Raw genomic sequence first — 12,130 nt, 5'->3', positions numbered from 1 at the left:
CTCTATCTTTATCTTTAGGTTTATTTCGTTCATCACTATATCCATTTGAGTTTGCCTGACTAAGATTTACAAGATGACCATAGCTTGCTTCATACTAACAATCTCCGTGGGATCGACCCTTACTCGCGTAAGGTTTATTACTTGGACGACCCAGTGCACTTGCTGGTTAGTTGTGCGAAGTTGTGTAATGCCATGGTATTGAACACCAAGTTTTTGGGATTCATGTCCGGGGATTATGAGAGTTGTGAAAAGTATTGTTCACAATTTCGCGCACCAAGTTTTTGGCGCCGTTGCCGGGGATTGTTCAGTTTGGACAACTGAAGGTTCATCTTGTTGCTTAGATTAGGTATTTATTTTTTTCGAAATTCTTGAAGATGAATTCTAGAGTTTCATGATGATTTGTTGAAGTCTGGCTGGCTGAGAAGCCATGTCTAATCTCATTGGACCGAGGTTTCAACTTATCATCACAAAAGCTTGTTGATTTTTATCAATCTTGCTTTTGGAGCAGTGATCTGCTAAGGCTTGGCTGGCCATTGGCCATGTCTAGTGTTTTGGACCGAAGCTTTCTTTGAAAGCTTGGCTGGCTGAGAAGCCATGTCTAATTCCTGGACCGGAGTCTTAGACTAGCATTGCACTGATTCCTGGAATTCTCATTAAGAATTTTGATATCTTTTTCCTTTTAATTTTCGAAAAACACAAAAAAATCAAAAAAAATCATAAAATCCAAAAATTTTTCTTGTTTGAGTCTAGTGTCTCATCTTAAGTTTGGTGTCAATTGCATGAATTCATTCATGTGTCTTAAGGATCTTCAAATAATTCTTGATGATTTCTTACTCTAATCTTTGAATTCTCTTGACTTGAGTGTTTGTGTGTCTCATATGCATTTTCATTAGTGTCAGTAGTATACAAACTGCTAAGTTTGGTGTCTTGCATGCATTGTTATTTGGTTTTAGTTGTATTTTGATTTAACCTTATTATTAAAAAATCCAAAAATATTTTTAATTTGTGTCTTTTCAAGTCAATAATACAGAGAATTGAAGATTCAGAACATACAGCAGAGGAATTACACAGAAAAAGCTGGGCGTTCAAAACGCCCAGTGAAGAAGGACAGACTGGCGTTTAAACGCCAGCCAGGGTACCTGGTTGGGCGTTTAACGCCCAAAGAGGTATAGTTTTGGGCGTTAAACGCCAGAATGTGCACCATTCTGGGCGTTTAACGCCAGGATGGCACAAGGGGGAAGATTTTGTTTTTCAATGCAATTTTTTTTCAGGTGTTCAAAGTTTTTCGAAACCAAATCTTTTTCAAATCATATCTTTTCAATCATATATTTTCAAAATCAATTTCTTTCCTTTTTCAAAGATACTTACTATCAATTAATGATTTGATTCAACATTTCAAGTATGTTGCCTTTTCTGTTGAGAAAGGTTTAATGTTTGAAGCATATCTTTTCTTGTTAGTCAAGTTTTTAATTTTCAAAATCAAATCTTTTTAAAATGTTTTTCAAATCATATCTTCTCAATCACATCTTTTTAAAACCAATCATATCTTCTTAAACACATCTTTTTCAAAATAATTTTCAATCAAATCTTTCTGATTTCTAATTTCAAAATCTTTTTCAAAAATCACTTGATCTCTTCCCCATTTTCTTTTTTCAAAAATTAAGTAATATTTTTCAAAAATATTTTCAAAATTTTTCACTTAATTTTCGAAAATCACTTCCCTCCTTCTCACATCCTTCTATTTATGGACTAACACTATTCCTTAATGCAAAATTCGAACTCCATCTTCTTTGATAAGTTCGAATTTTCTACTCCTGTCTTCTACTCTTCTTTTCTTCTGACACTTCAAGGAATCTCTATACAGTGACATAGAGAATTCCACATTTCTTGTTCCCTTCTCTTTCTTATGAGCAGGAGCAAAGACAAAGGCATTCTTGTTGAAGCTGATCCTGAACCTGAAAGGACCTTAAAGAGAAAGCTAAGAGAAGCCAAAGCACAACTCTCTTTAGAGGACCTGACCGAATTCTTCAAAGAAAAAGAACACATGGCAGCCGAAAACAACAACAATGCCAACAATGCAAGGAAGGTGCTAGGTGACTTTACTGCACCTACTCCCGACCTCTATGGGAGAAGCATCTCTATCCCTGCCATTAGAGCAAAGAACTTTGAGCTTAAGCCTCAACTAGTTTCTCTAATGCAACAGAATTGCAAGTTCCATGGACTTCCATTGGAAGATCCTCATCAGTTTTTAGCTGAGTTCTTGCAAATCTGTGACACTGTCAAGACTAATGGGGTTGACCCTGAGGTCTATAGACTTATGCTATTCCCTTTTGCTGTAAGAGACAGAGCTAGGACATGGTTAGACTCTCAACCTAAAGAAAGTCTAGACTCTTGGGAAAAGCTAGTCAATGCCTTCTTGGCAAAGTTCTTTCCACCTCAAAAATTGAGTAAGCTTAGAGTGGAAGTCCAAACCTTCAGACAGAAGGAAGGAGAATCCCTCTATGAAGCTTGGGAAAGATACAAACAATTAATCAGAAAGTGTCCTTCTGATATGCTTTCTGAATGGAGCATCATAGGTATTTTCTATGATGGTCTCTCTGAACTGTCCAAGATGTCTTTGGATAGCTCTGCTGGAGGATCTCTTCATCTGAAGAAGACGCCTACTGAAGCTCAAGAACTAATTGAAATGGTTGCAAATAACCAATTCATGTACACTTCTGAAAGAAATCCTGTGAACAATGGGACTAGTCAGAAGAAAGGAGTTCTTGAGATTGACACTTTGAATGCCATATTGGAACAGAACAAAATATTGACCCAACAAGTCAATATGATTTCTCAAAGTCTGTCTGGAATGCAAAATGCACCAAGCAGTACTAAGGAAGCTTCATCTGAGGAAGAAGCTTATGATCCTGAGAACGCTTCAATGGAATAGGTGAATTACATGGGAGAACCCTATGGAAACACCTATAATCCTTCATGGAGAAATCATCCAAATTTTTCTTGGAAGGATCAACAGAGACCTCAACAAGGTTTCAATAACAATAATGGTGGAAGAAACAGGTTTAGCAATAGCAAACCTTTTCCATCATCTTCTCAGCAACAGACAGAGAGTTCTAAGCAGAATACCTCTGACTTAGCAACCATGGTCTCTGATCTAATCAAAACCACTCAAAGTTTCATGACTGAAACAAGGTCCTCCATTAGAAACTTGGAAGGACAAGTGGGTCAGCTGAGCAAGAAAATTACTGAACTCACTCCTAGTACTCTTCCAAGCAATACAGAAGAAAATCCAAAAGGAGAGTGCAAGGCCATCAACATGGCCGAATTTTGGAAGGAAGAAGAGGCAGTGAACGCCACCGAGGAAGGCCTCACTGGACGCCCACTGACCTCCAATGAGTTCCCCAATGAGGAACCATGGGAATCTGAGGCTCAAACTGAGACCATAGAGATTCCATTGGACTTACTTCTGCCATTCATGAGCTCTGATGAGTATTCTTCCTCTGAAGAGGATGAGTATGTCATTGAGGAGCAAGTTGCTAAATACCTTGGAGCAATCATGAAGCTGAATGACAAGTTATTTGGAAATGAGACTTGGGAGGATGAACCTCCTTTGCTCACCAAGGAACTGGATAACTTGTCTAGGCAGAAACTGCCTCAAAAGAGACAGGATCCTGGGAAGTTTTCAATACCTTGTACCATAGGCACCATGACCTTCAAGAAGGCCTTGTGTGACTTAGGGTCAAGTGTAAACCTCATGCCTCTCTCTGTAATGGAGAAGTTAGGAATCTCTGAGATGCAAGCTGCAAAAATCTCACTAGAGATGGCAGATAATTCAAGAAAACAAGCCCATGGACTTGTAGAGGATGTTCTGGTTAAAGTTGAAGACCATTACATCCCTACTGATTTCATAGTCCTAGAGACTGGGAAGTGCATGGATGAATCCATCATCCTTGGCAGACCCTTCCTAGCCACAGCAAAGGCTGTGATTGATGTTGATAGAGGAGAGTTGATCATTCAAGTGAATGAAGAATCCTTGGTGTTTAAGGCCCAAGGATATCCCTCTGTCATCATGGAGAGGAAGCATGAAGAGCTTCTCTCAAAACAGAGCCAAACAGAGCCCCCACAGTCAAACTCTAAGTTTGGTGTTGGGAGGCCACAACCAAACTCTAAGTTTGGTGTTGAACCCCCACATTCAAACTCTAAGTTTGGTGTTGGGAGGTTCCAACATAGCTCTGAGCATTTCTGAGGCTCCATGAGAGTCCTCTGTCAAGCTAATGACATTAAAGAAGCGCTTGTTGGGAGGCAACCCAATGTTTTATAATTAACTATTTTCCTTTGTTACTTTCTCCTTTTTGTAGGTTGATGATCATGAGAAGTCACAAAATCAATGAAAAAAGCAAAAACAGAATGAAAAACAGGAAGAAAAATAGCACACCCTGGAGGACGCACCCACTGGCGTTTAAACGCCAGTGAGGTTAGCTGTTGGGCGTTTAACGCCCAGTCTGGCACCATTCTGGGCGTTTAACGCCAGAAAGGGGCACCAGACTGGCGTTAAACGCCAGAAAGGGGCAAGAAGCTGGCGTTAAACGCCAGAAATGGGCACCAGCCCGGCGTTTAACGCCAGAAATGGCTCAAAACGTGATTTTGAATGCCATTTGGTGCAGGGATGACTTTTCCTTGACACCTCAGGATCTGTGGACCCCACAGGATCCCCACCTACCCCACCACTCTCTCTCTTCTTCACCGATTCACCAATCACCTCAAACACCTCTTCCCCAAACACCCCTCACCTATCAAATCCCATCTTTCTCTTCACCACTCACATCCATCCTTCATAAAACCCCACCTACCTCACCATTCAAATTCAAACCACTTTCCCTCCCAAACCCACCCTCAAATGGCCGAACATGCTTCTCCCCCTCTCCTATATATACCATCCTTCACTCCTTCATTTTCACACAACATACACACCACTTCTCCCCTTCTTGGCCGAAAATTATAGCCATCCCCTTTCCCCTCATTTCTTCTTCTTCTACTCTCTTCTTTCTTCTTTTGCTCGAGGACGAGCAAACATTTTAAGTTTGGTGTGGTGAAAGCATTGCTTTTTGTTTTTCCATAACCATTTATGGCATCCAAGGCCGGAGAAACCTCTAGAAAGAGGAAAGGGAAGGCAAAAGCTTCCACCTCTGAGTCATGGGAGATGGAGAGATTCATCTCAAGGGTGCATCAAGACCACTTCTATGAAGTTGTGGCCTTGAAGAAGGTGATCCCCGAGGTCCCTTTTTCACTCAAAAAGGGTGAATATCCGGAGATCCAACATGAGATCCGAAAAAGAGGTTGGGAAGTTCTTACCAACCCCATTCAACAAGTCGGAATCTTGATGGTTCAAGAGTTCTATGCCAATGCATGGATCACCAAGAACCATGACCAAAGTGTGAACCCGAATCCGAAGAATTATCTTACTATGGTTCGGGGGAAATACTTGGATTTTAGTCCGGAAAGTGTGAGGGTGGCGTTCAACTTGCCTATGATGCAAGGAGATGAACATCCTTACACTAGAAGGGTCAAATTTGATCAAAGGTTGGACCAAGTCCTCACAGTCATATGTGAAGAGGGCGCCCAATGGAAGAGAGATTCAAGAGGAAAGCCGGTTCAATTGAGAAGGCATGACCTCAAACCCGTGGCTAGAGGATGGTTGGAGTTCATCCAACGCTCAATCATTCCCACTAGCAACCGGTCCGAAGTTACCATAGACCGGGCTATCATGATCCATAGCATCATGATTGGAGAAGGAATAGAAATTCATGAGGTTATTGCCCAAGAACTCTATAAGGTGGCGGACAAGTCCTCTACCTTGGCAAGGTTAGCCTTTCCTCATCTCATTTGTCACCTCTGTTATTCAGTTGGAGTTGACATAGAGGGAGACATTCCCATTGATGAGGACAAGCCCATCACTAAGAAGAGGATGGAGCACACAAGAGACCCTACTCATCATGAAATCCCTGAGATTCCTCAAGGGATGCACTTTCCTCCACAAAACTATTGGGAGCAACTAAACACCTCCCTAGGAGAATTGAGTTCCAACATGGGACAACTAAGGGTGGAGCATCAAGAACACTCCATCATCCTCCATGAAATTAGAGAAGATCAAAGAATCATGAGGGAGGAGCAACAAAGACAAGGAAGAGACATTGAGGAGCTCAAGCACTCCATAGGATCTTCAAGAGGAAGAAAGAGCCGCCATCACTAAGGTGGACCCGTTCTTTGATTTCCTTGTTCTTTATTCTTCTGTTTTTCGAATTTTATGCTTATGTTTGTCCATGTTTGTGTCTTGTGATCATTAGTGTCTTAGTGTCTATGCCTTAAAGTTATGAATGTCCTATGAATCCATCACCTTTCTTGAATAAAAACGTGCTTAAATTGAAAACGGAAGAATTGCATGAATTTTGAATTTTATAACAGTTTAATTATTTTTGATGTGGTGGCAATATTTTTGTTTTCTAAATGTATGCTTAAACAGTGCATATGTATCTTGAATTTGTGGTTCATGAATGTTGGCTCTTGAAAGAATGATGAAAAAGGAGACATGTTACTGAGGATCTGAAAAATCGTTACAATGATTTTTGAAGCAAGAAAAAGCATTACTATTCAAAAAAAAAAAAAGAAAGAGAAAAAGAAAACGAAAACGAAAAAAAAAGATAAGAAAGAAAGAAAAAAAAATAAAGTTGTGATCCAAGGCAATAAGAGTGTGCTTAAGAACCCTGGACACCTCTAGTTGGGGACTCTAGCAAAGCTGAGTCACAATCTGAAAAGGTTCACCCAATTATGTGTCTGTGGCATGTATGTATCCGGTGGTAATACTGGAAGACAGGGTGCTTTGGGCCACAGCCAAGACTCAATAAGTAGCTATGTTCAAGAATCATCATACTCTACTAGGAGAATCAATAACACTATCTGGATTCTAAGTTCCTAAAGAAGCCAATCATTCTGAATTTCAAAGGATAGAGTGAGATGCCAAAACTATTCAGAGGCAAAAAGCTAAAAGCCCCGCTCATCTAATTAATACTGATCTTCACAGATGTTTTTGGAATTCATTGCATATTCTCTTCTTTTTATCTTATTTGATTTTCAGTTGCTTGAGGACAAGCAAAAATTTAAGTTTGGTGTTGTGATGAGCGGATAATTTGTACGCTTTTTGGCATTGTTTTTAGTATGTTTTTGGTATGATCTAGTTAGTTTTTAGTATATTTTTATTAGTTTTTAGCTAAAATTCACTTTTCTGGACTTTACTATGAGTTTCTGTGTTTTTCTGTGATTTCAGGTATTTTCTGGCTGAAATTGAGGGACCTGAGCAAAAATCTGATTCAGAGACCAAAAAGGACTGCAGATGCTGTTGGATTCTGACCTCCCTGCACTCGAAGTGGATTTTTTGGAGCTACAGAAGCCCAATTGGCTCGCTCTCAACGGCGTTGGAAAGTAGACATCCTGGGCTTTCCAGCAATATATGATAGTCCATACTTTGCCCAAGATTTGATGGCCCAAACCGGCGTTCAAAGTCACCCTCAGAAATCCCAGCGTTAAACGCTGGAACTGGCACCAAATGGGAGTTAAACGCCCAAACTGGCACTAAAGCTGGCGTTTAACTCCAAGAAGAGTCTCTACAAGAAAATGCTTCATTGCTCAGCCCAAGCACACACCAAGTGGGCCCGGAAGTGGATTTTTATGTCATTTACTCATTTCTGTAAACCTTAGGCTACTAGTTTTCTATAAGTAGGACCTTTTACTATTGTATTGGTAGACTTTGGTAGCTATCCTCATTTTTATGCTATCTTAGATCTCTGGGAGGCTGGCCTCACGGCCATGCCTAGACCTTGTTCTTATGTATTTTCAACGGTGGAGTTTCTACACACCATAGATTAAGGTGTGGAGCTCTGCTGTACCTCGAGTATTAATGCAATTACTATTGTTCTTCTATTCAATTCCGCTTGTTCTTTGTCCAAGATATTCATTCGCACTCAAGAACTTGATGAATGTGATGATTATGTGACACTCATCATCATTCTCACTCATGAACAAAGTGACTGACAACCACTTCTGTTCTACAAGCAAACAAGGCTCTAGTGTTTATCTCTTGGATTCTTTAACCGGAATCTTCGTGGTATAGGCGAGAACTGATGGCGGCATTCAAGAGAATCCGGAAGGTCTAACCTTGTCTGTGGTATTCTGAGTAGGATTCAATGATTGAATGACTGTGACGTGCTTCAAACGCCTAGCAGGCGGGGCGTTGGTGACAGACGCAAAAGAATCGATGGATTTTATTCCGGCCTGACCGAGAACCGACAGATGATTATCCATGCTGTGACAGAGCATAGGCGACGTAGTCACTGAGAGGATGGGAGGTAGCCATTGACAACGGTGAAACCCTACATGAGCTTGCCATGGAAAGGAGTAAGAAGGATTGGATGAAGACAGTAGGAAAGCAGAGAGACGGAAGGGAAGGCATCTTCATGCGCTTATCTGAAGTTCCTACCAATGAATTACATAAGTACCTCTATCTTTATCTTTAGGTTTATTTCGTTCATCACTATATCCATTTGAGTTTGCCTGACTAAGATTTACAAGATGACCATAGCTTGCTTCATACTAACAATCTCCGTGGGATCGACCCTTACTCGCGTAAGGTTTATTACTTGGACGACCCAGTGCACTTGCTGGTTAGTTGTGCGAAGTTGTGTAATGCCATGGTATTGAACACCAAGTTTTTGGGATTCATGTCCGGGGATTATGAGAGTTGTGAAAAGTATTGTTCACAATTTCGCGCACCAGCTATGAAGCCATGTCTAATTCCTGGACCGGAGTCTTAGACTAACATTGCATGATTCCTGGAATTCTCATTAAGAATTTTGATATCTTTATTTTCTTTTTTTTTTCACTTAATTTTCGAAAAAATCCAAAAATATTTCTTGTTTGAGTCTAGAGTCTCATGTTAAGTTTGGTGTCAATTGCATGTTTCTGTTCTTTTTGCATTCATGCATGTATCTTCATTAATCTTCAAGTTGTTCTTGATGATTTCATTACTCTGATCTTTAAATTCTCTTGACTTGAGTGTTTGTGTTTCTCATATGCATTCTCATTTTGTTAGTGTCAGTAGTATACAAACTGCTAAGTTTGGTGTCTTGCATGCATTGTTATTTGATTTTAGTTGCATATTGATTATTCCTTATTATTAAAAATCAAAAAATATTTTTAATTTGTGTCTTTTCAAGTCAATAATACAGAGAATTGAAGACTCAGAACATACTGCAGAGGAATTGCACAGAAAAAGCTGGGCGTTCAAAACGCCCAGTAAGGAAGGCAAACTGGCGTTTAAACGCCAGCCAGGGTGCCTGGCTGGGCGTTTAACGCCCAAAAGGGTAGTAGTTTGGGCATTAAACGCCAAAATGTGCACCATTCTGGGCGTTTAACGCCAGGATGGCACAAGAGGGAAGATTTTGTTTCAAAGCAAATTTTTTTTAGTTTTCAAAATCTTTTCAAAATCAAATCTTTTTCAAATCAAATCTTTTCAATCAAATCTTTTTCAAAATCAATTTCTTTCCATTTTCAAAGATGCTTGCTATCAATTAATGATTTGATTCAACATTTCAAGTATGTTGCCTTTTCTGTTGAGAAAGGTTTAATGTTTGAATCATATCTTTTCTTGTTAGCCAAGTTATTATTTTTTTAAATCAAATCTTTTTAAAATATTTTTCAAATCATATCTTCTCAATCACATCTTTTTAAAACCAATCATATCTTCTTAACCACATCTTTTTCAAAATAGTTTTCAATCAAATCTTTTTAATTTCTAATTTCAAAATCTTTTTCAAAAATCACTTGATTTCTTTTCCACTATTGGTTTTCGAAAATCAATTAGTGTTTTTCAAAATGTTTTTAAAATTTTTTACTTAATTTTCGAAAAAATTTCTTCCCCTCTTCTCACATCCTTCTATTTATGGACTAACACTATTCAATGAACAATTCGAACTCCATCTTTCTTGATAAGTTTGAATTTTCTACCTCTGCCTTCTATTTTTCTTTTCCTCTGACACCTCAAGGAATCTTTATACTGTGACGTAGAGGATTCCATATTTTCTTGTTCTCTTCTCTTTCATATGAGCAGGAGCAAAGACAAAAGCATTCTTGTTGAGGCTGATCCTGAACCTGAAAGGACCTTGAAGCGAAAGCTAAAGGAAGCTAAGGCACAATTCTCTGTAGATGACCTAATAGAAATCTTCAAAGAAGAAGAACTCATGGCAGCCGAAAACAACAACAATGCCAACAATGCAAGGAAGGTGCTGGGTGACTTTACTGCACCTACTCCCGACTTCTATGGGAGAAGCATCTCTATCCCTGCCATTGGAGCAAACAACTTTGAGCTTAAGCCTCAATTGGTTTCTCTAATGCAACAGAATTGCAAGTTCCATGGACTTCCATTGGAAGATCCTCATCAGGTTTTAGCTAAATTCTTGCAAATCTGTGACACTGTCAAGACTAATGTGTTGACCCTGAAGTCTACAGACTTATGCTATTCCCTTTTGCTGTAAGAGACAGAGCTAGAATATGGTTGGACTCACATCCTAAAGAAAGCCTGAACTCTTGGGAAAAGCTAGTCAATTCCTTCTTGGCAAAGTTCTTTCCACCTCAAAAATTGAGTAAGCTTAGAGTGGAAGTCCAAACCTTCAGACAGAAGGAAGGAGAGTCCCTCTATGAAGCTTGGGAAAGATACAAATAATTAATCAGAAAGTGCCCCTCTGATATGCTTTCTGAATGGAGCATCATAGGTATTTTCTATGATGGTCTTTCTGAACTGTCCAAGATGTCTTTGGATAGCTCTGCTGGAGGATCTCTTCATCTGAAGAAGACGCTTGCAGAAGCTCAAGAGCTGATTGAAATGGTTGCAAATAACCAATTCATGTACACTTCTGAAAGGAATCCTGTGAACAATGGGACTAATCAGAAGAAAGGAGTTCTTGAGATTGATACTCTGAATGCCATATTGGCTCAGAACAAAATATTGACTCAGCAAGTCAATATGATTTCTCAAAGTCTGTCTGGAATGCAAAATGCACCAGGTAGTACTAAGGAAGCTTCATCTGAAGAAGAAGCTTATGATCCTGAGAACCCTTCAATGGAAGAGGTGAATTACATGGGAGAACCCTATGGAAACACCTATAATCCTTCATGGAGAAATCATCCAAATCTTTCATGGAAGGATCAACAGAGACCTCAACAAGGTTTCAACAATAATAATGGTGGAAGAAACAGGTTTAGCAATGGAAAGTCTTTTCCATCATCTTCTCAGCAACAGACAGAGAGTTCTAAGCAGAACACATCTGACTTAGAAACCATGGTCTCTGATCTAATCAAAACTACTCAAAGTTTCATGACTGAAACAAGGTCCTCCATTAGATATTTGGAGGCACAAGTGGGACAGCTGAGTAAGAAAATTACTGAACTCCCTCCTAGTACTCTTCCAAGCAATACAGAAGAAAATCCAAAAGGAGAGTGCAAAGCCATCAACATGGCCGAATTAGGAGGGGAGGAAGAGGCAGTGAACGCCACTGAGGAAGACCTCAATGGACGTCCACTGACTTCCAATGAGTTCCCCAATGAGGAACCATGGGAATCTGAGGCTCAAAATGAGACCATAGAGATTCCATTGGACTTACTTCTGCCATTCATGAGCTCTGATGAGTATTCTTCCTCTGAAGAGGATGAGTATGTCACTGAAGAGCAAGTTGCTAAACACCTTGGAGCAATCATGAAGCTAAATGACAAGTTATTTGGAAATGAGACTTGGGAGGATGAACCCCCTTTGCTCACCAAAGAATTAGATGACTTGTCTAGGCAGAAACTACCTCAAAAGAGATAGGATCCTGGGAAGTTTTCAATACCTTGTACCATAGGCACCATGACCTTCAAGAAGGCTTTGTGTGACCTAGGGTCAAGTGTAAACCTCATGCCTCTCTCTGTAATGGAGAAGCTAGGGATCTTTGAGGTGCAAGCTGCAAAAATCTCACTAGAGATGGCAGTCAACTCAAGAAAACAAGCTTATGGACTTGTAGAGGATGTTCTGGTAAAAGTTGAAGAC

General features: G+C 39.7%; 2 non-coding genes across 2 annotated transcripts; both read right to left on the bottom strand.

Annotated features, from left to right (window-relative positions):
* Positions 1 to 2,449: 2,449 nt before the first annotated feature.
* On the bottom strand, positions 2,450 to 2,557 carry LOC112766758 (small nucleolar RNA R71). Its single transcript, XR_003184539.1, has one exon. It is a non-coding gene; the product is annotated as a small nucleolar RNA R71 (small nucleolar RNA).
* An 8,136-nt stretch (positions 2,558 to 10,693) lies between these two features.
* On the bottom strand, positions 10,694 to 10,801 carry LOC112762997 (small nucleolar RNA R71). The gene has a single exon (XR_003182800.1). It is a non-coding gene; the product is annotated as a small nucleolar RNA R71 (small nucleolar RNA).
* Positions 10,802 to 12,130: the final 1,329 nt, after the last annotated feature.

This window comes from Arachis hypogaea, chromosome 2 (assembly GCF_003086295.3).
Source record: "Arachis hypogaea cultivar Tifrunner chromosome 2, arahy.Tifrunner.gnm2.J5K5, whole genome shotgun sequence".
Lineage (NCBI taxonomy): Eukaryota > Viridiplantae > Streptophyta > Magnoliopsida > Fabales > Fabaceae > Arachis > Arachis hypogaea.
Note: the sequence above shows the minus strand (reverse complement) of the source record. Positions and strands in the feature narration are given on the sequence as shown.